Raw genomic sequence first — 20801 nt, forward strand, 5'->3', positions numbered from 1 at the left:
GAAATAGTATAGGCAATGAAGAAATAAATCTATCACATTTTACTGAAGATGTGATGATATACTTAGAGAATCCTAAAGGATCAAGTACAAAAAACTACTTGATAAACAAATTTAGCAAAGTTGCAGGACATAAAATAATCCCACATAAACCACTGGCATTTCTGTATATTACTCACAAAGCCCAACAACGAGATAGAAAGGGAAATTCCATTTACAGTAACTGTGGGCAATATAAAATATTTAGGAGTCAACCTGCCAAGACAAACTCAGGAACTGTATGAACAAAATTACAAAACATTTTTCACACAAATAAATTCAGCTCTAAATAACTGGGGGAAAGGCAGTTGCGCATGGGTAGGCAGAGTTAATATAATAAAAATGACAATTCTTCCTGAATTTATTTATTCAGTTCCATAGTAATCAAAAGAGGAAAAAATGTTTTATAGAGGCAGAAAAAATAATAATAAAATTTATCTGGAAGAACAAAATATCAAGAATATCAATAGAATTAATGAAAAGAAATGCAAGGGAATATGGCCTAGTCATACCAGATCTAAAACTGAATTATAAAGTAGTAATCAGAACATTACTTGGTACTGGCTAAGAAAAAGAATAGCACATCATTGGAATAGGTTAGGTACACAAGACTCAGTAGTCAATGACTTTAGTAATCTACTGTTTCATAAACCAAGACTTCGGTTTCTGGGATAAGAACTCACTATTTGACAAAAACTGCTGGGAAAACAGGAAAAATAGTAGAAACTAGGTGTAAACCATCATCTTGCATTGAACTTACAGTGTATACCAAGATAAAAGCAAAAGGGTACATGATTTAGATACAAAAGCTCATACTATAAGCAAATTAGGAGAACTTGCAATACCTCACCTGTCAAATCTATGGGGAATGAAAGTATCTATGATCATATAAGTAGCACAGAATGCTATGAAATGAAAAATGAATAATTTTAATAACATTAAATTGACAATTTTTTGCACAAGCAAGGTCAATGCAGCCAAGATGAGAAAAGAAGCAGAAAGCTGGGAAACACTTTTTACAGCTAGAATTTCTGATAAAGACATCATTTTTCAAATAGATTGAGAACTGAATCAAATTTAAAAGAATGCAAGTCATTCCCCTATTGATAAATGGTCAAAGGATATGAAAAAGCAGTTTTCAGATGAAGAAATTAAAGCAATCTCTACTCATGTAAAAAAAATGCTCTAAATCATTATTGATTGCAGAAATGCAAATCAAAATCGCTCTTAGCTACTATATCACATCTATCACATTGGCTACCATGACAAAACAGAAAAAAAATGATAAATGTTCAAGTAAATGTGGGAAAATTGGAACACTATTGCATTGTTGGTGGAGTTGTGAATTGATCCAACCATTCTGGAAAGCAGTTTGAAACTATATCCAAAGGACGTTGAAACTGTGCATATCCTTTGACACAATAATAATACTGTCTACTCTGTATCCCAAAGAGATCATAAAAAATGTGAAAATGTCCCACATATGCAAAAATATTTATAAAAGCTTTATTTTGTGGTGGCCAATAATTGGAAACTGAGGGAATGCCTATCAATTGGGGAATGGCTGAACAAGTTTTGGTGTATGAATGTATTGGAAGTCTACTGTTCCATAAGAAATGATGAGCAGGTGGATTTCAGAAAAAACTTTCAAAAGACTTATGTGAACTGATGCTATGAACTGAGCAGTACCAAGAGAACAAAACTGTTATTGTACACAATAACAAAAGTATTGTGCTATGACCCACTTGCATAGACTTAGCTCTTCTCCACAGTGCAGTCCCAAAAGACTCATGACAAAAAATGTTATGGAGAGAAAGAACTATGGATTCAGAATGTAGGTTAAAGCATACTATTTTCCTTATATTTTGACTTATTCTTTCTCATAATTTTCCCCTATTGTTCTGATTCTTCTTTCAAAACATGACTAATATGGAAATATTTTAATACAATTGAATATTTATAGCCTATATGCCATCATTGAGAGGGAGGAGGGGAGAGGAGATTGAAATATTGACCGGAAGCTAGGTGAGCCACTGGATAGAGTGCTCAGGCTGGCATCAAGAAAATCAGATTTCAAATATAGCCTCAGATACTTGCTTGTTTGACCTGCTTAAAGTACTTTGCCTTTATCTCACTTTCCTCAAATGCCCAAAGGGTATTATAATTATATCTTCCACCTGGATGTATAGCAAAGTTCAAATGAGTTCATATTTGTAAAGTGCTTAGCACAGAGTCTGAGCATAGTAGGCACTGGAGAAATCCTAGCTAATATTTATTTAATATTACCTTATTAAGTTTATTTACCCATTACCTGAAATTTTCCTAGGTAAATACTATGTCCTCTAGATAACAATAACTTGGAATTCCCTGCCAATTCTATATATTTTCATAATCTGACTTCTTTTACTCTACTTGCTAGCTCTTCTAGAGCTTTGTCTAAAACTAGAGAAGTGAGAGGACTTCATTTTTTACCTATATTGGACAAGCTTAAAATATTTTGCTGTTGCAGATGATATCAACTTGTTATGTAGACATATACTTCTTTCATATTGAAGGAGAGTCATTCAATGTTTATAATTTTAAATGTTTTAAATTTTCAATTTTCTCAAAGGTCTATTCTGTATCTATTCATGTAACTAAGTGGTTTTTATTGTGTTTTTAAATGTTTAAATATTCAATTATATTCATTTCTTTCATTATCTTTAACCATTCTTGTATGCCTGATCTAATCCAATTTGGTCATGGAGAAAAAAAAATAAATGTACTTTAATAGTCTCTTTGGCAAGTTTTATTGAAATGTTTTACACTGATATTTAGGAGGGGGTTAAATATTTCTTTTTTCCATGTTTAGATATCAATCTCTTCTCTGTTTCTGTTCTGATGCCTCTTTGTAGCATAGAGGTGACCCTAGACATTTGAACATGCTGTGAACCAACTATGAGAGTAACCTATTGAGAGACAGAGGATTTAAACACAAGCCCAGTAATGAATGTATTATATGTCTGCTCTTATGGCTCATCTTCATTTAGCACTAAGAGAATCACTGCTAGAACTTCCAAACAGAACATGAATTATTTGGTCCAGAAAAGCTTATAAAGGCTAGGTATGTACCTAGGTGTGGAGACATTACAGTTTATCTGTAGATGAAACACACTCAGCAATGAAATTCTGGATCTTGATAAAGTGTTGAGTAAAACAGGGAGAACTAAACCTGGGATTTCATCAGTATAGGAAATTTATAGAAAAGGAAATTCCCTCTACAAACGCATATGTGAACTTTATGTCTAGCTTTAAATTTTAACAAATAACCTAGAGGACTGAGAAGACTACAACTTCTCCAGGGTTTCACAGGGAATATATGACTGTGCTGGGAAATGAAACTAGGTCTTCCATGACTTCAATGTGAATTCTCTATCTACTATGCAATATTAACCTTCTTTGCTATTGGAAAATGTCAATTCCTAATTTGGTTTTGTGATATAATCCTTTCACCACATGAAATTTAAAAAAAAAAAGACCCAGGAATACTTTTTGCCTTAGAAATCTTGCTTCCTCGATGGGATTTTCTTCATTAGAAGAAGAGTAACTTTTACTCCATACTTTTCAATTTCTCTCATCTTCTTTTCCTGACCTTTCTGTACCACAGAATCTGGAAGGACCATGCTTTCTTGTCTATTTGTCACCAATAGATGGGTAAATAAGTAATGAACAGCAATATGTGCCATGTGGACAAAACCTCTTTATCCATACACCATCTTGACATTCTTTCTTACATAGACCACCTCTGTCGTTACAATCCTCAATAGCACCTGTGGACGAAAGAAAACAAAAGTTTCAGAATCTTTATAACCACATAGAAGTTACAGTGTATTCTGAAAAAAGAGTTCAAAAAGTTCAGCCTAAACATTATATTCACTAATTTAACTTTTAAAAATTAATCTTTCAATAAATGAGTTAGGATGGAATGGGAAAAATCCAGGATTTTGAAATTTAAGAACTGATTTCCAATTCTACCATGCTAACTTATTAGCTTAGTAAACTTGTTGGAATCATCTCACCTCTTTGAACCTTAGTGTATTTATAAAATGGGAATTATCACACTTGCCCTGTTATCACAAGATTGTTGTGAGAAGCAAATTAGGGTAGGGATTGGGTGTGATATTTCATTCAACTAGCTATTAATCTTATTATATCTCTTTTCTACTCAGTAAAATCTTATGATTCTTTTTGACTTCTAAGATCAAATAGAACTCTTTTGTTTGATACGTAAATCATCTAACAACCGGCTCCCCAAATATTTTTCTAGTCTAATTACAATTTCAACCCTTCATTCCCTGAATAGCTTAGTCAAATTAACTTTCTCTTTGTTTTTCAAACACAAAGCTCATTAAATTATCTGTGGCCCTTTGCATTGACCATACTCAATTTGTAGCATCAACACTTTCCTCACATTGACTTCCTAGAAGCAAGAATTTTCTTCAACACTCAACTTATGTTCTGTTTTCTAAACATACCCAATCCTAATCCTTCAAGTCAGTATTTAATATTTTAAGAATTTAATAATCAGTATTATGACAACCCATGTTATCATAGATTTATTTTTTATTTCACATATACTTATATTCGTTTATATTGCCATCTCCAGTAGAATGTAAGTTTCTTCAGGAAAGGGACTACTTTAGAACTGTTTTTCTATTTCCAGTCCCAGGCATGAAGGAAGCACTTATTAAAGATTCTATGCTTAGTCGATGTGAAAAGTACTGTGCTTGGTGCTTGGGACATGTGACTGAAAAAGCCCCTTTCTTTCTAGTTAATGAAATACAGTTGGTTAAGATATAAAGTGACATAACATCAAATATAAATATTTTATGATTAAAACAAGTAAAATGCTAAGGAATCCAGAGTAAGGAGGAAATGTCTTCTGACTTGAGTGGGAAAGATCAGGGAAAGAAAATGTCTTGGAAAACATGGTATTTCAGTTCGACCCTGATGGGTGGGTAGCATTTTATAGGTGGATATTTGAGAGCATTTTAGGCTTAGGGTTTAAAGTGAGCAAAAGTTTATGTTCAACAGGGAATGGGGTGTGCTCAGAAGTTTAGTTTGGTGATTGGAAGGGTGCAAGAGAAAGTGTTCTATTGAGAGATAAAGTGGGGGAAGGGGGAAGCATTGATCTTGTGTTACTACACTCCTACAGCTCAAATAGGATGTAATCAAGAATGGACAGGCACTAGAATTAAAAGAGATTGAGAAAGACCTCTTACAGCTTATTCAAGAATTAATACAGAGAAGATGTGAAGTAGAAGTGAGGAGGGAGATTATCCAAGACATAGAAAATACCCAGTCAAAATATGCAGAGCACCATGACATGGAATGTCTTACTCGAGGAACAAGAAGAAAGATCATTGTCAGTAGACTGAAAAATATATTTGGGAAAGGGTATGAGAAAACTGAATGGTGTGCTTTAAGAAAATTACTTTGTCATCACATAGAGAATTGATTGGAGTAGAGTGAGATGTATGGCAGCTGGTAGACCAACCAGCAAGGTTAATACAATAGTCCAAGTATGAGGAGATCAGAACTAGTGTTAATGAGGCAGCAATATCAGAAGAGAGAAAGAGATGTTCAATAGAGGTTGAAAAGAAATAGAGATGTTGAGAAATTGAGTATTGCATCTGTTAGTAAACCTGGAATAGTAGGATGGTCATTGTACTTGGAAGAAGTACTGGTATTACAGGGGCACCAAGATGGTACACTTGAGAGCAATAAGGAAATTTGGAAGCGAAAGATTTTAGAGGGATAGATGATGAGTTCATTTAGAGATATTTTTTCGAATATGATACATAATGGATATAAAGTTCAAGACTTCATTAACAGACAGTTAAGGAACTAAAACTGGAAGTCAGTGGAGAACTTAGTAATGGATAAGTAAATTTTAGCTTAGGGGTGATAACTGGATCTGTCAGAGTTGATGTGATCACCAAATTAACTAGAAATCAGCATAACCATTAAGGGTGGGTCAGTGGCATACTACCCCATCCCTTCCTTGCTGCTTCTATAGGTGGGCCCAGAAAAGCAGGGGAGACAATCATTTCCAACATATGGTACTTTCAGAGCAAATAGCAAGGACCAAAATCTTCCCAGAAATTTTAGACTTCAGAGATGATGAGAATGACTAAAATTGTGCTCAGACTGGGGATTAGTGTATCCCAAGATGGCCATAAGTGAGTGACAAGCACCTTCCATCACAGAAGTTTAGGATAAACCTGTGTGAAAATGTTTAAGCAATAATCCTGGTTCACATTTTGCTCCTCACTTTTTAAAACAAATCAGAAAACTTTCTTACCCACCTTTTGGAGTACCAAATGCAAACTTTATACCAGTGTAGGAGAACATCATAAAAAACACCAAAACCACAAGGTGGAAAGTTCTCATGGTGAATGTTTTTCTGGAACCTGGAAATTATAGGAGACATGAGGGAAAGAGAGATTATCACAACATATGACTGGACAGGACAAATACAGCTAGATCACGTCATGTCACACTCACCTTATCTAAGTTCAGTTAATTTTAGGTTCTAAACACCTGAAGCTGAATGAGGGCACCTTCCCAAGAACCAAGAGTACCTTTGTATTTATAGGGCTGGGATATTACTCAATAGGGCATTAAAATTTATATGCAAGTGTTACAATCCACAGTGAAATTCTAAATAAACCCATGTTATTTAACTTCAGGAAAGCTCAACTTACGTGGTCCTTTCTCTCTATTTCTGGCTGTAAATGATTTGGGAAGGGGAGGACTAAGTTGAATGTTTAAGCTTCAAGGTATTTCTGTCCCAAGCTGCTACTTCTTATGCAGATGGCTCTGGACTAGTATCACACCTTCTGGAGATGATGAAGAATTTCTCAACAGATTTCCTAGAGAACCCATTGAGAATATCACCAATCCACAAAACTGGTGGCCAAATAATTTGAAATTCTTATTAGGAAGGAAATAGTGGGTTGATTCTTAGCCACTGTAGGGAGGCATGTGCTGGATAGTAACTCCTCTAACAAAGAATTAACGTAGATCTTGTTTCCCAGTATATAACTTCTGCTTTTGCAAGGTTACCCATTCAACAGGCAGCACTCTGTGGCATTTTTTGGAGGGCAACATCTTTTGCTACAGAGAAAGGGGAAGACCAATACAGAGAAATGGTGGAAAGGGTTCTGGAGGAATATTGGGCATGCAAGTGCCAATATTTATTACTAGAATGAAAAAAACACTTTCTTTTCAAAAGCAGCAAAGCATAGAAGGTAAAGAAATACTTTAAGAATTGTGGCACAAGTTTATTTGATCAAACGCATCAGCCTTAAATCAATCAGTAAAAGAAGGTTGGAGGTTTCTCTTAGCAAAGAGCTTCCTCAAACTCTGTGTGTGACATTTGGCAAATCCCTTCCCTTTCTGGTCTATATATTTCCTCTGCTATCAAATGAAAATACAGGGCTAAAGAATACCATTCATGCAAGCCTGTGATAATTGTGACCCAATCACCAGCACACCAAGAAAAAACAGTTTGAGCATTGTCTCTACTACTTTTTGTTAAACGCATTAAATCAATAAAACCACAAACCAAATCCAAATATACAGCCTTTACTGATTTCTATGATATAAATGTTCACAATAAAAAGTTAATAATTGCTTCTCAAGAAGCCCTAATACTGGGCCATAGCATAGTCCTACATGTTGTATATTCTGGCTACTCAAATGTTATGTGAACAGAGTATAAGATCTGATACTTTCTCTTGTGTTGGTATGATCCTTAGTAGACCAAGCTTCTGAAGGCTATTCTGGCTACGTACAGTGAAAATCATTTCCAGTAGGTTAGTTGATGACGAATTCTTTGACACTAGCATCATATAAAAATTATTAATATATGAAATATCCTTCAGTTCTCTAGAGTATTCTTCCCCTTCTTCACTGATGGTAGTGGAGGGACAGAACAGTAGCTTGACCAAGTTAATAATCACACAGTTCTGACATCCATCTTTCAACTATTACTACTATTGGAGAGCTAGATATTAGTCCTTTGTCAAATGAATGAAAAGAAACATTTTACAGGAGGAAAAATATTATATGCTTCTTGATATTCTTGCTACAAATGAAACCAGAAAAAAAATGTTACCACTAAATAGCAAGATGAGTCCCTGGTGGACTTTGCAGAGACAGATATTATAATTGGTGCAATTCATTTTTATTATGAGTACAAGAGCAACAAGAACCCTTACTTAATGGGATATTTGATCACTTTGTATTGTAGCATTCAAGATATATATTTATAAAAAGATTACCATGAAAATTATAGGAAAATTAGGCCCAACATTTTTTCCAGAGAATAAAGAAGTAAAGAAATTCTGTGAATTGATAAGATTCTTCAAATTAAATTATCATATAGTTAAATATATATATATATATGTATATTCTGTGGCTTTAATGCAATGGGGAAGAAAACTTGAGAATAGTGAATAACATGTCAAAACTATGGAGAAGGATGAGAAAAGAAAGGGATCAAAGATTTGTAAATCAAGGAAATGTTTCATGTTTTTGTATTGTGATTCTGATCCTCGTGGGGAAAAAAAAACATAAGAAACTAAACACAGTGAATACCAAGCAAATTCCTCAAAATTTTTATTCATTAAATTTTAAGAGGCATGAATTAGTTCATTATACATAGGACTATTGATCAAAAATCATCTCTTCATATGTAGTATAAGATACTGTATACTTAGGATAGAGCTAGAAGAAAAATATAAAAAATGGATGTTATGAAGTTCAAGTAAGAAAAATACACATAACCTGAAAATTTAAACAGACCATTGAAATAAGAAAAGTGGAATGGGGGTGAAAGAAAGTTCAGTAATGTAGATGACAAAAATTCACAGTTTAATTAATGCACATCAATTTGCAGAATAAAGAGATCAAAAAAACCTAAAAAGCACTTGAATCAACATATGTTTTGTTTGCTTGCTGAGTACATAGATGTGAAAAAGACAGGCGGATCCAAGGTAGTGGATTAGAGAAGCACTAATGTAAGCTCTCTCAAATTCCCCTCTAAACGACTCTATAGTAATTTCCCAAATCATATTCTAAAGTAGTAAAAACAATAAAAGATTGGGTGGTCAAAATATCTTAAGAGGTGAGCAGGAAAGGTTTGTCTCCTTGGTGTGATAGTGGAACTTGCACTGCAGCACTAGCCATACTACAGGCAGCAGCATGAGATTCAGGAACTCTCAGGATAAAAATAGTAGGGAATAAAACAAAAAAACAAAAAAAAGATATACAGAAAAATTCAGAAAAGAACTGAGAGATGTAAGAAAATTATGACCAGTCAATATCCTGGTAAAAAAGGCAAAAAATGGAAGAAAATAAGACACCAAAAAGCAGAAGTGACCAAATGGTCAATAAAGCAGTAAAAAGAAAAATAAGTCCAGTGTAAAAAAACAGCTTAAAAAGTAAAATTGCCCAAATGGGAAAAAAAAAGTACAACATTCACTTAAGAAAAAAGCTCCAGAAGAAGTAGTATTGGCCAAAAGGAGAAAAAAAGAGATAGAAAAACATCGTGAAGAAAATAATGTAAAACTGGGCAAGTCAATGCTGATGAATCCATGAGACATTAAAAAAAATTTTAAAGGAAAACAAGGAAAAAAATGCAAAATTCCTTTTTCTGTAAAATAACTGACCTGAAAGTTAGATTGAGGAGAGATTATTGAAAAGTTACTGGACTACAAGGAAGTTATAATTTTTTAAAAAAAAATCCTAGTTATCATATCTCAAGAAATTATGAAGGGAAACTGTCCTCATATCCTAGAACAAAGAAGTAGTATAAAAACTGAAAGAATATACTGATTACCTCCTGAACCAGAAACCAAGACGAAAATTTCCAAGAATGTTATAGAAAATTTCAAAGCTCCCAGCTCAGGGAGAACATACACAAAGAATAACACACACACACACACACACACACACACATACACACAAGATATCATGAAGCCACAGTCACTATCACACCAGATTAAGAGTTTCCATAATGAAGGAGTGGAGGGCTGGTAATATTATATTCTAGAAGCAGAGGCTAGGATTACAATCAAAATAATCTATTTAAGAAAACTGAATATACTCCTTCAGGGAGGAAAAAATGAATATTTAATGAAATGGAAGATTTTCCAGCATTACTGATAAATGTAACAGAGCTGAAGAGAAAATTTGATTTTTCAACTTCAAGTCTCATGAAAGCCAAAAAGATGAACATGAAAGAGAAATGATAAGGGAATCAAGAAGGTTAAAATCATTACAGTTCTATATGAAAAGATGATAAATGTAATCACAAGACCTTCTTTTTATTAGGACAGTTAAAAATAGCTTACAAAGAGAATGGGCACATATATTATTTGGCTATGATGGAATGATTTAAAAAAATAAAGTATGATAATGAGGGATGCAGTAGAAAAAGGGAAAATGAAGAGGAATAATGTGAAGACTTATCTGACATAATAGAGGCATGAATTGAAGAAATTTTACAATGCAGGGTGATATGTTATGACAGGCTAATGGCTAATTGTAAACCACCTGACTAACAAATATCCAACTCTTAAGGTATTGTATATTCACCCCTTAAAGCAAAAAATAAATCTTTTAAGACTAGCCTTTGTTAAGACTAAGTTGGTTCAAGATATATCCTATTCGAGGTATAACTTCATAAGCTCCACAGATGAGAAGCAAATAACCATAGATGAAAGTCATACTACACCATAAGGAGGTGTGAAAATTTCATCCCTATCTTGTACAAAGGATATTTATATCCTGTTTAGTCAGTAGGACTTTGAAAAACACAGCAAGCTCTTCCACAACTTTTATGAGTTGATGACCAGATGGTCCCAAGAAATCTTGTAAGTTTACAAATATGAAGATTTTACAAGGTCTTTTCTTTGTACCTTTTGTCACATGGTGATGAATTATCAATTTTACCTTTTAAAATAACTTATAAATTGGTTATAATATTACAGAAAACAAATAGTATAATTACTAATCTCATGTTGATGAGGGAAAGCTAAATATTTTTCTACTCCAGGAAAACCTGGGAGTTTCTTAAGTTTCAAGACTTCAGTTTATGACAACACATGGTCATCAGGATTAACAAAATAACACAGCAGTTTTCAAACACTTTTTTCTAGGAGTCATGTACCATTGAGAAAAAGGTAGTACTACTCCTGTATCCTCCTTTCTCTCCAATTCCGTTTTCTCCAGAAGTCTACCATATCTAACTCTATTCACCTCTTTAACTTCTTTCCTTTTATTCTGTGGTGAGATTTATGTAGTTTTGAGAGGGAGAGTTTGAGATCCTCCATCAGTACAATTTTGTAGTCTCTCTCTGTTATTCATTTAACTTCTGTTCTAAGACTTTGTGTGCTATCCCACTTGGTGAATATGTGTTTAGTATTGATATTACTTAATTGTCTGTTACCTTGTTAGCAGGATGTAGTTACCTTCCTTATCTCTTTTAGTTAGATTCAATTATGGTTTTGGTTTGTCTGAGATCAAGATTGCTCACCTTGCTTTTTTCACTTCAGCTGAAGCACAGTATATTCTACTCCAGCCTTTTACCTTGACTCCATGTGGAGTTCCCCACTTCAAATGTGTTTTCTTATAAACAACATATTGTAGGATTATGATTTTTAATCCACTCTACTATCTGCTTCCATTTTATGGGAGAGTTCATCCCCTTCATATTCACAGTTATAATTACTGTCTTTCTTTCTGTCCTGTTTCCTCCTGTGTTTATACTTTCCTCTCTCCTTTCAATCTTTCCTTCTTCACCAGTGTTTTGCTTTGGATCACCACCTCCCTCAATCTGCCCTATCTTTTATCAGTGCCCTCCCTTTTCTTTCCTCTTTCTTCTACTACTCCCATAGAAGGAGAGACATATTTCTATAAGCAATTGAATGTGTGTGTTATTCCCTCTGTGAAACAAATACAATGAGAGTAAAGTTCAAACAATATTCAACACCCTCTCCATTCTTCCCTTCTGCTGTAATAGGTATTTACACCTCTTCCTGGGATGTAATTTACCCTTTTCTGCCTCTACCTTTTGTCTTCTCCCAGTACAGTCCTTATTTTCACCTCTTTACTTTTTTCCATCACAAATCAAAGTCAATTTATACCCAAGCACTGTGTCTCTGTATATACCTTTTAAGTGCCATAATAATGATATCATTCTCAAGAGATAAAAGTATCATCTTCCTGTGTGGAAGTAAACAGTTCAAACTTATTCAATGACTTATTTTTTTTAATTTTCTGTTTACCATTTTATGTTCTCATGAGTCTTGTATTTAAAGATTGAATTTTCTATTCAGCTCTGTTTATTTTATCAGGAACAATCAAATATCACCAATTTTTTCCCCTGACAGATTATACTCAGTGTTGCTGGGTACTTGATTCTTGGTTGGAATTCAAGCTCCTTTGCCATCTGGAATATCACATTCCAAGCCCTCTGAGCCTTTAATGAATAAGATGCTCAATCCTGTGCAATTATGACTTTGACTCCACAAAAGTGTTCCTTTCTGGCTACTTGAAGTATCTTCTTCTTTGTCTGATAATTCTGTAATTTGGCTTGTAATTCCTTGGAGTTTTCATTTGGGTTGTACCTTCCAAGTAAATTTTTCTGTTTTTGCTAACTTGGGAAAGAATTAAGAAGCAAGTATTCAGTTCATTCTGCTGGGGTCAGCTGATCTGAATTGTCTTAAAGTTACCTATAAAAACTGCCTCCACCTTGAAGACATTGCTGATCTCCAGTGCTCATCCCTTCAACATACTGTGCTTTGATTCACTTGTAATAATTAATTTTCTTTGTCCTGAGTTTTGTCTTGTTAATCAGAGTGAAGAGCTCAAATCAATAATTGTATCTGCTTTATCACTTCTGGCTATAGCTGTGGGAAGGCCTCCCCTAAGCCTACAACTAGCATTCAATCATTTCCTAAAGCAAGCTTGAGTGGATCCCCCAAGCAGGCTATTAAGCAGTGAAGTGGTAAAGAATTTACATATCCATAGCTCAGGATAGGTAAGAAAAATGGGTCCCAAAATCAAAATTTTGATTTTTCTTTTCTTTGTGAGTTAAGAAAGGAAAACGAAATAACAAGCTTTAGCAAAATAAGGAAGGTGAGTAAAGGTGTTTAATTCATTCGCATGAAAATACCTCCATTCATAGAGAGAGCTAGACTCCCATGGAATCAGACTATAATAGCTTGGTGTAATCCTTCCTGTTAAATTCATAATTGAGATAAAGAACAACACAGACTGGGGAAAATATAGAAGAGAGATTAAATATAATAATTTGTAGATCTAAACCTTAGGCCAGCATGGTATTCTCAGCTCTAGAAAGGGCTTTCAAACAAATACTCCTCTTCCTTATCTTAGGGAAAGGACCAGAATACTGTCAAGGGTGAAAAAGTAAAGGAATAGAAAGGAAAATTTAAAGGAAGTGATGACCCCATTCCCACCATGGCCAGAGCCCAGACTGGTCATGGATAAATGAGATAGGCGTTCATGAGTGGGGAGAGTAAGTTATTAAGTATTTTGAGAGGCCTGAAGTAGAATTTTTAATTTTATTTTAAAAATAAAAAGGAGAGATTTCTTTCTCTCCTTTGACAAAAGTTGGAGATGCAGAGCAAAGACAGATATGAGAAATATTAGAAGAGAGTGGAGTCTTGGGTGTGGTTGCCAAGGGAAGTACTTAATTAGTATGTGAGAAAAATAAAGGTATTGTTTTTAAGCTGTTTAAAAGGAAGCAGGAGATATTGAAGGGAGTTAGAGTAAAAAAGGGTTTTCTTGTTATTCAGGAACATGGAAACAGGCTACATGGATATAGGAACAAGGATACAAGAACATTTATGTGGTTTTTTGTGTGATACAGCTTGGAGCTAAGGAAGGGATGGGAATTGGAAGTTGAACACTTGAAGCCACTTCTTATCTGAAAAAGTCTCAAATATAAGGAAACTAAAAGAAGCCTGAGACTATGAATTGAGTCAGGTCTTTGTGAAGTCAAGGAGAAAATTTAAGAAGCTGGGAATTGCCACTATGTGTCTTTTAAAAAAAAATATTATTGATAATAATGGGATCTCTCTTTGAAGTGCTAACAGTAGTTGAGCCTTGGATAAATTGAGATATAAATATTACCATTAGCAACTCTAACTCTGGATTTGATTTGATTTGGTCTGAAATGTGCCCTGAAGGAAATCACAACCTGCTCTATGTGTGATCTGTAAGGGTTATTATGGTAAATCAGAACCTAATATAAGAGACATTTACAATTTGGCATCAAGAAATTTGTTAGCTGTGTAACTTTAAGCAAGTTGCCTCATGTCTATTACCTCAGATTTTTAATCTGTAAGGGAATAATACTAGGACCTACCTCTCAGAGTTGTTGTAAGAATCACATGTTTGTAAAGTGTTTATCCCAGTGCCTAACATAGGGCAAACATTATATAAATGTTAACTCATTATTATTTCTTCAATTAGAGGTAATTGCTTCAGACATGGTGACTTTATATGGTATTATAGATGTGAAAAGTATACAGTGCCAATGGTGATGAGATGAACAATCATCTGTGTAAGGTACTTTGGATATGCATACAGTGGAAGTGAGATCATTTGATTGGCAATGGACTGTGTTTCAGGTTTCAAATAAGTAAATATCATTTATGCTATTTTTACATTCCTAAATATTCTTATATTGTAAAATTTAAATAACTATATACTGCTAGAAAATCTAGTTCTCTTATAATCTGAATTTAATTATAAATTACACTGTTAAAAGAAGGTAGAAAAAGTTTGAAAATAGTAATGCTATTCTATCAACCCTTTTGACCCCAAGTTGTAATATTCTCAAGTACTATAAACTAAGAAACTCTAAACCTTCATGTTTGCCTCTATTTAAGGGGAAGTGTTACTTAAATATATTGAATGGTGTCAAAATGTATAAATACAAAAATTGAATGGTGTCAGTTTTGTGAAGAAAGTGGAATTATCAAGATGCCACTCTTGACTTAAAGACCTTGTGAAGCTGTAGCTTCTCCGGGGCATATTCCTTGTGAAGTGCTTCCACACTCCTCCTTAAACATGCCAGCAGAATGTCTTTATTTTCTCCAACATGATGTTCACCCCTGGTGCCACATCCCTACCCACCTCTATCATATGTATACATACATATATATACTTATATATATACACACACACATATATATATACATATATATATAGTGGAGATAACTTAATTCCCTTTCTATTCATTTATGGGTCTAGTCCAATTTCTTTCTTGTTGAGAAAACTTTATTCAGATGTGGGAATTGAAAGAAAACTTTATTACATTGTCTTAAACCACCCCTGTGTGATTGGGCAGCTCAACCTCATTTATCTCTGTTTTACCTAGGGAAATCGGTGATGCTGAACAGAGACCTAGTCAGATTTGAATACTGAGGCAATGAGTTTTCTTGCAATTGTACATCTCAAGCAACACATATGTTTTATCTGAACATAGTCTCTGTACTAGTCAATCAGTTATTGCTTCCATGTTCTTTTGATTGAATATAGATGTTTAGGGGGGAGTAGGACATCTCTCTTTCTGATTTCAGAGAATGGCACCTATTTACCCTCATCTACCCTAATCTTTCCTCCAATCAGAAATCCAATAATCTAATTTAGCACCCTATTTAACTATTTTCTTTTAATTAACTGTTCTTATTTCATTAATTATTTTTAATGCATCCAAGTCTGTCTTCCCCTGTATTCAAGGTCCGGTGCTAAAATGGAGGGGGCTTATTCCTGATTTTGTATACAATTGAAATGCTGCTTAATAAAGTGACATGCTGTCAAGCTCAAACTTTTATTTTCTCAGTCACTTCATATTTCAGCAAAGACAGAGTGATTCGACAGTGACGCATGGAGGAGAAATTGGTTCTCTGTGAAATTGATCTTCTTTCCTTTAAACATCATCTTCCTGATCATCTTCCACCCCTCAGGACTTGTTCAGTCAACAACTATCTTAATCAAATCTTCTGTGATGAACTTCATAGAATAATCCAGAAAGGATGTGTCCATTGTTGGTTTTGAGATTCAAGCTGCAAGTTGAATTGTTCCCAGGAAGTGGTAACAGTCTGCCTTGAAATGACACCACAGTTTAAGTTCAAATACATTTTCATAGTTCCACTGAAATAGCTTCTTTACATTTGCATTTGTGGTGAGTGTGGCTATTTCAGGGACACATAGGATCTAGAAGAACAAAAGTGATAAATCTCTAGAAGTATTGTTAATGTTCACTCCATAAAAATCTTCCAGGGAGTAGCACTTTTTTTCCAGAGAAGATCTGAGTGACCAGTCACTGGCACCAAACTGCTGCATCCCCTCCAAGTAATATTGAAAGTCTTCTTGGGAGAAGGAAATGCTAAAGATTTTTATCTTTGTGTTCCTTCAAGCTACCTCTAGAAAATACCAAACAAACATTGATAACCTACATAGCCAATACTCCCCCCCCCCCCATATCTTAAAACCCTTACAACAGTGATCTTATGAGTAAGTTGCAAAGATAATCTGATCTAAACTTCACTCCAGAAACATTACTTTTATAGTTTAAGTATTTTGACATGCACCCGTAATTTCTCTTCTGAGAATAAACTGTAAGGCTCAGATCATATACTGCATTCCTAGCTGAAAATTTTTCTCCCACTTCACATATTTCTTTAGGATGCTTTGGTCTTCTTTGTCCCTCTCATTCCCACCTTGTGCTATATTTATCCTAGTTCCGAACCAATGTTTCCCTATCCTATCTACATCATTACCCTGCATTAGAAGAGAAGCACCCTGAAGAAAGAGCTTGGGTCCTTTTCATCTTTTTATCCTACATAACTAACATTGATGTCTCCTTAGAATAAGTATTTAATAAATGCTTATTGAATAGATGAAGCATGAATGAGACTAAGATGATATCCTAAACCACTTGGTCCTCAGGTTTATCCAAGAACGCTGTCCTTTCTAGATTAGAGAAACAGTTAATGTTACTATCAGGTGAAGAGGTCACAGGAAAATTAAGGCCAGAGACATGGATGTATTCATTTGAAACCATTGACAAGTATTATACATGATAGGAATTAGCTAGAAGTTTTCTCAGTAAGATCAGAGATAAAACAAGGATGCCCATTCTCACCATGATTATTCAGTAGAATACTAGCAATGTTAGCTATAGCAATCAGAGAAGACAAAGAAATAGACTGAATTAAAATAGACAATGAAAGAAAACTATCACTCTTTGCAGATGATATGATGGTACACATAGAGGATTGTAGTGCAAAAAGTAAAAAAAGATATTTGAAATAATTAACAATTTCAGTAAAGTTTCAAGATAGAAGAGAAACCCACATAAATCATCAGCATTTTTATGTGACCAGTAAAGCCCAGCAGCAAGCCATAGAAAGAAATATTCCATTGAAGATAACTGTAAACAATATAGAATACATAAGCATCTACCTCCCAAGAAAATCCCAGAAACTGTATGAACACCGTTACAAAACACTTTTTACACAAATAAGGTCAAATCTAAACAACTGGGAAAATGTCAATTGCTCATCCTTAGGCCAAACCAATATAATAAAAATAACAATTTTGTCTAAACCAATTTACTTATTCAGTGCCAAACCAATCAGACTACCAAAAAATTGTTTGATAGAGCTACAAAAAATAACAACAAAATTTATCTGGAAGAACAAAATGTCCAGAATGTCAAAGGAACTAATGACCAAAAAAAACACAATGGAAGGTGATCTAGCAATACCAGATCTCAAACTCTATTACCTAACAGTAATCATCAAAATTATATCGTACTGTCTAAGAAATGGAGTGGTGGATCAGTGGAATAGATTAGATATGTAAGACACAGTAGTCAACCTACTGTTTGATTAACCCAAACACCCTAGCTTTTTTGATAAAAGCTCAATATTTGAAAAAAATTGCAGGGAAAGCTGGAAAACAGAAGGACACAAACTACATAGAGACAAACAGACTACATCATATATCAAGGTAAGATCAAAATGGATGCATGATTAGGAGATCATTGAATGATCTACGGGGGAGGGGAAGAATTTATGACCAAGTAAAAGATAGAGAGCATTACAAAATGCAAAGCAGATAATTTTGATTATATTCAATCAAAAATTTCTGCACAAATAAAACCAATGCAAGCAAGATTAGAAGGAAAGCAGAAAACTGAAAAACAATCTTTACAGCAAGTGTCTCTGTTAAAGGTTTCATTTATCAAACATCTAGAGAACTGAGTCAAATTAATGAGACTACAAGCCATACCCCAATTGATAGCTGCTCATAGGATATGAACAGACAATTTTCTGATTAAGAAATTAAATCTATCTATAGGGACATGAAGAAGTGGTATAAATAATCTTTCTTAGAAAAACACAAATTAAAATGACTGAGATATTACCTCATACCTATCAGATTGACTAATATAACTAAAAAGAAAAAGGATAAATGTTGGAGAAGTGGAAAATTGAGACACTGATGCTTTGTGAGTGAAACTGTAAATTTATCTAACCATTCTGGAGAACAATTTGGAATTATTCCCAAAGGGCAACCAAACTGTGCATACCCTTTGATCTAGCAATACCACTACTAAGTCTGCATCCCAAAGAGAGTATAAAAGTGGAAAAAGGATCTATATATGCAAAAATATTTAATACTCCATTCATGGTGGTAAAATCTTAGAAATTGAGGCTATACCTATCAATCAGGGAGTGACTGAATGAGCCATAGCATGTGAACATAATAGAATACTATACTGCAATAAGAGATGATGAACAATCAGACTTCATAAAATCTGTAACAGACTTATATGAACTGATGCAAAGTAAAATGAGTAGAGTAGGAAAATATTGTACACACTAGTAGTCACATTTTGTGATGATCAACTATGAACGACTCAGCTCTTCTCAGCAATACCACTATCCAAGACAAATATAAAGGAGTCACAGATAAAAATGATGTCCACATCTAGATAAAGAGCTGAAAACCAATCTCATTCATCAATTTCAAAGTTTCCCATAAGAACTTGGCAAAGGCATTACAGCATTTTTTTTGCTTTGTTGTTTATTTATATTTAATACTCTCTTGAGTTCCAATTATATCCCTACCCCTCAATATTCTGCAACCATTGAAAAGGAAACCATATGACATTTATTATACATGTGAAATAATGTAAAACTTATTTTCATATAAGCTGAATGAAAAAAATAGCAAGAAAAATAAAGAAAAGGGGAAAATTGTAATGGGTGTGAAGTTATAACTCAGAATTGTTTTATTTTGCCTTTCCATAATTAATCAATAGTGATTTAAAAAATTTTTTCATGTGACTATAGATAGCTTTGATTTCTTCTGTTGAAAACCCATTTATATCCTTTGACCATTTGTCAATTAGGTAATGACCTTATTTTATTAATTTGATGCAGTTCTGTTTTGTGGTTGTTGTTAATTCATCATGTCTGACTCCTTGTAACCCCATTTGGGATTTACTTAGCTTTTCTTAAGTCTCAAATAAAACATGTTCTTCTGTTGAAAGCCTTTTTCACTCTTCATGTGGCTGTTAATTATTTACTTTTTATGCTCTATATAGTTTTCCCTGAAATAGTTGTTTAATTGCGATCTTTTCTAGTTAGATTAGATTGTAAGCTTCTTGAGGTTAGGACCTGTCTTTTGTCTATGTTTTTATACCGTTTTTATCACAGCACCTATCACATGAAAAACATTTAATAAATGCTTGCTGACTGATCATACCCACAGAATAACAGCTCCTCACATTAATACTAAAACAAAAATAATACAAAATAATAAAAGAAAAAAATATACCCATGTACAGAGCAGAACATATTCAAAATATACAGTAATAAATTCTTGTTTCAAGAAAGCCTATGTAATAAACACTTAGCTTTGTGTTGAGAGCTGGTTCTTATCCTTCCTTCCTTGTAAGTATTCTTTTTGTTCTAAACTTTACACTTTTTACTTTCTTCCTTTTTCCCTTTCCCCCACACCCCAGAAGATTACAATTAAGTGGGGAGATATATATATACCTATAGATATATAGATATATAGATATATATATATAGAGAGAGATTGATACACAGATACACACACACACAAACATTCATTCGTATACATACACACATATATGTATACATATATGCATGCATGAGTTTATATGTGTATATGTGTGTATGTGTGTATGTATAATCACATTAAGCTATAAGGAGATATATCATTCTGTAATTAGACACTCTCTCCTAGATAACCTATAGTTTGCCTTCAGTCATGAAAACCTGAGTTCAGATGTGGCCCCACTTACTAGTTATGTGACCCTGGGCAAGTCACTTAACTTCTGTTTGCCTTAATCACCTAATGAAGGAAATGGCACACCACTCCAGGCTCTTTGCCAAGAAAACCCCAAGGACAGCATTGCATGTCACAAAATTTAGACAAAGCATGAACAAGGAGCAAAGGTCTCATACTCCTGGTCTGCTCTTCTCCTATATACTTATTGAGTCCTGTCAGATTAAGATAAACATTGAAAAGAAAAAGTTTAGATGGTCTTTCAAAATGGCTATGTAAATGTTCTGCCTGGTAAAAAGTAAGGCTAAGAAAGAAAGTGGTAGGAAGGGAATGATATTCAGGGTTTCTTGTGGACT

General features: G+C 34.0%; 1 long non-coding RNA gene across 2 annotated transcripts in view; it reads right to left on the reverse strand.

Annotated features, from left to right (window-relative positions):
• Window positions 1–944: 944 nt before the first annotated feature.
• The window catches only part of LOC140520452 (uncharacterized), a 57046-nt gene continuing 37189 nt past the window's right edge, over window positions 945–20801 (reverse strand). For both annotated transcript variants that reach the window (XR_011972508.1, XR_011972507.1), the window contains 2 exons: window positions 6384–6488; window positions 945–3845 (listed from right to left, as the gene is read on the reverse strand). This is a non-coding gene — a long non-coding RNA (uncharacterized lncRNA). The remainder of the gene's footprint in view (window positions 3846–6383; window positions 6489–20801) is intronic.

Source organism: Notamacropus eugenii, chromosome 1, assembly GCF_028372415.1.
Source record: "Notamacropus eugenii isolate mMacEug1 chromosome 1, mMacEug1.pri_v2, whole genome shotgun sequence".
In the NCBI taxonomy this organism is placed as follows: Eukaryota; Metazoa; Chordata; class Mammalia; order Diprotodontia; family Macropodidae; genus Notamacropus; species Notamacropus eugenii.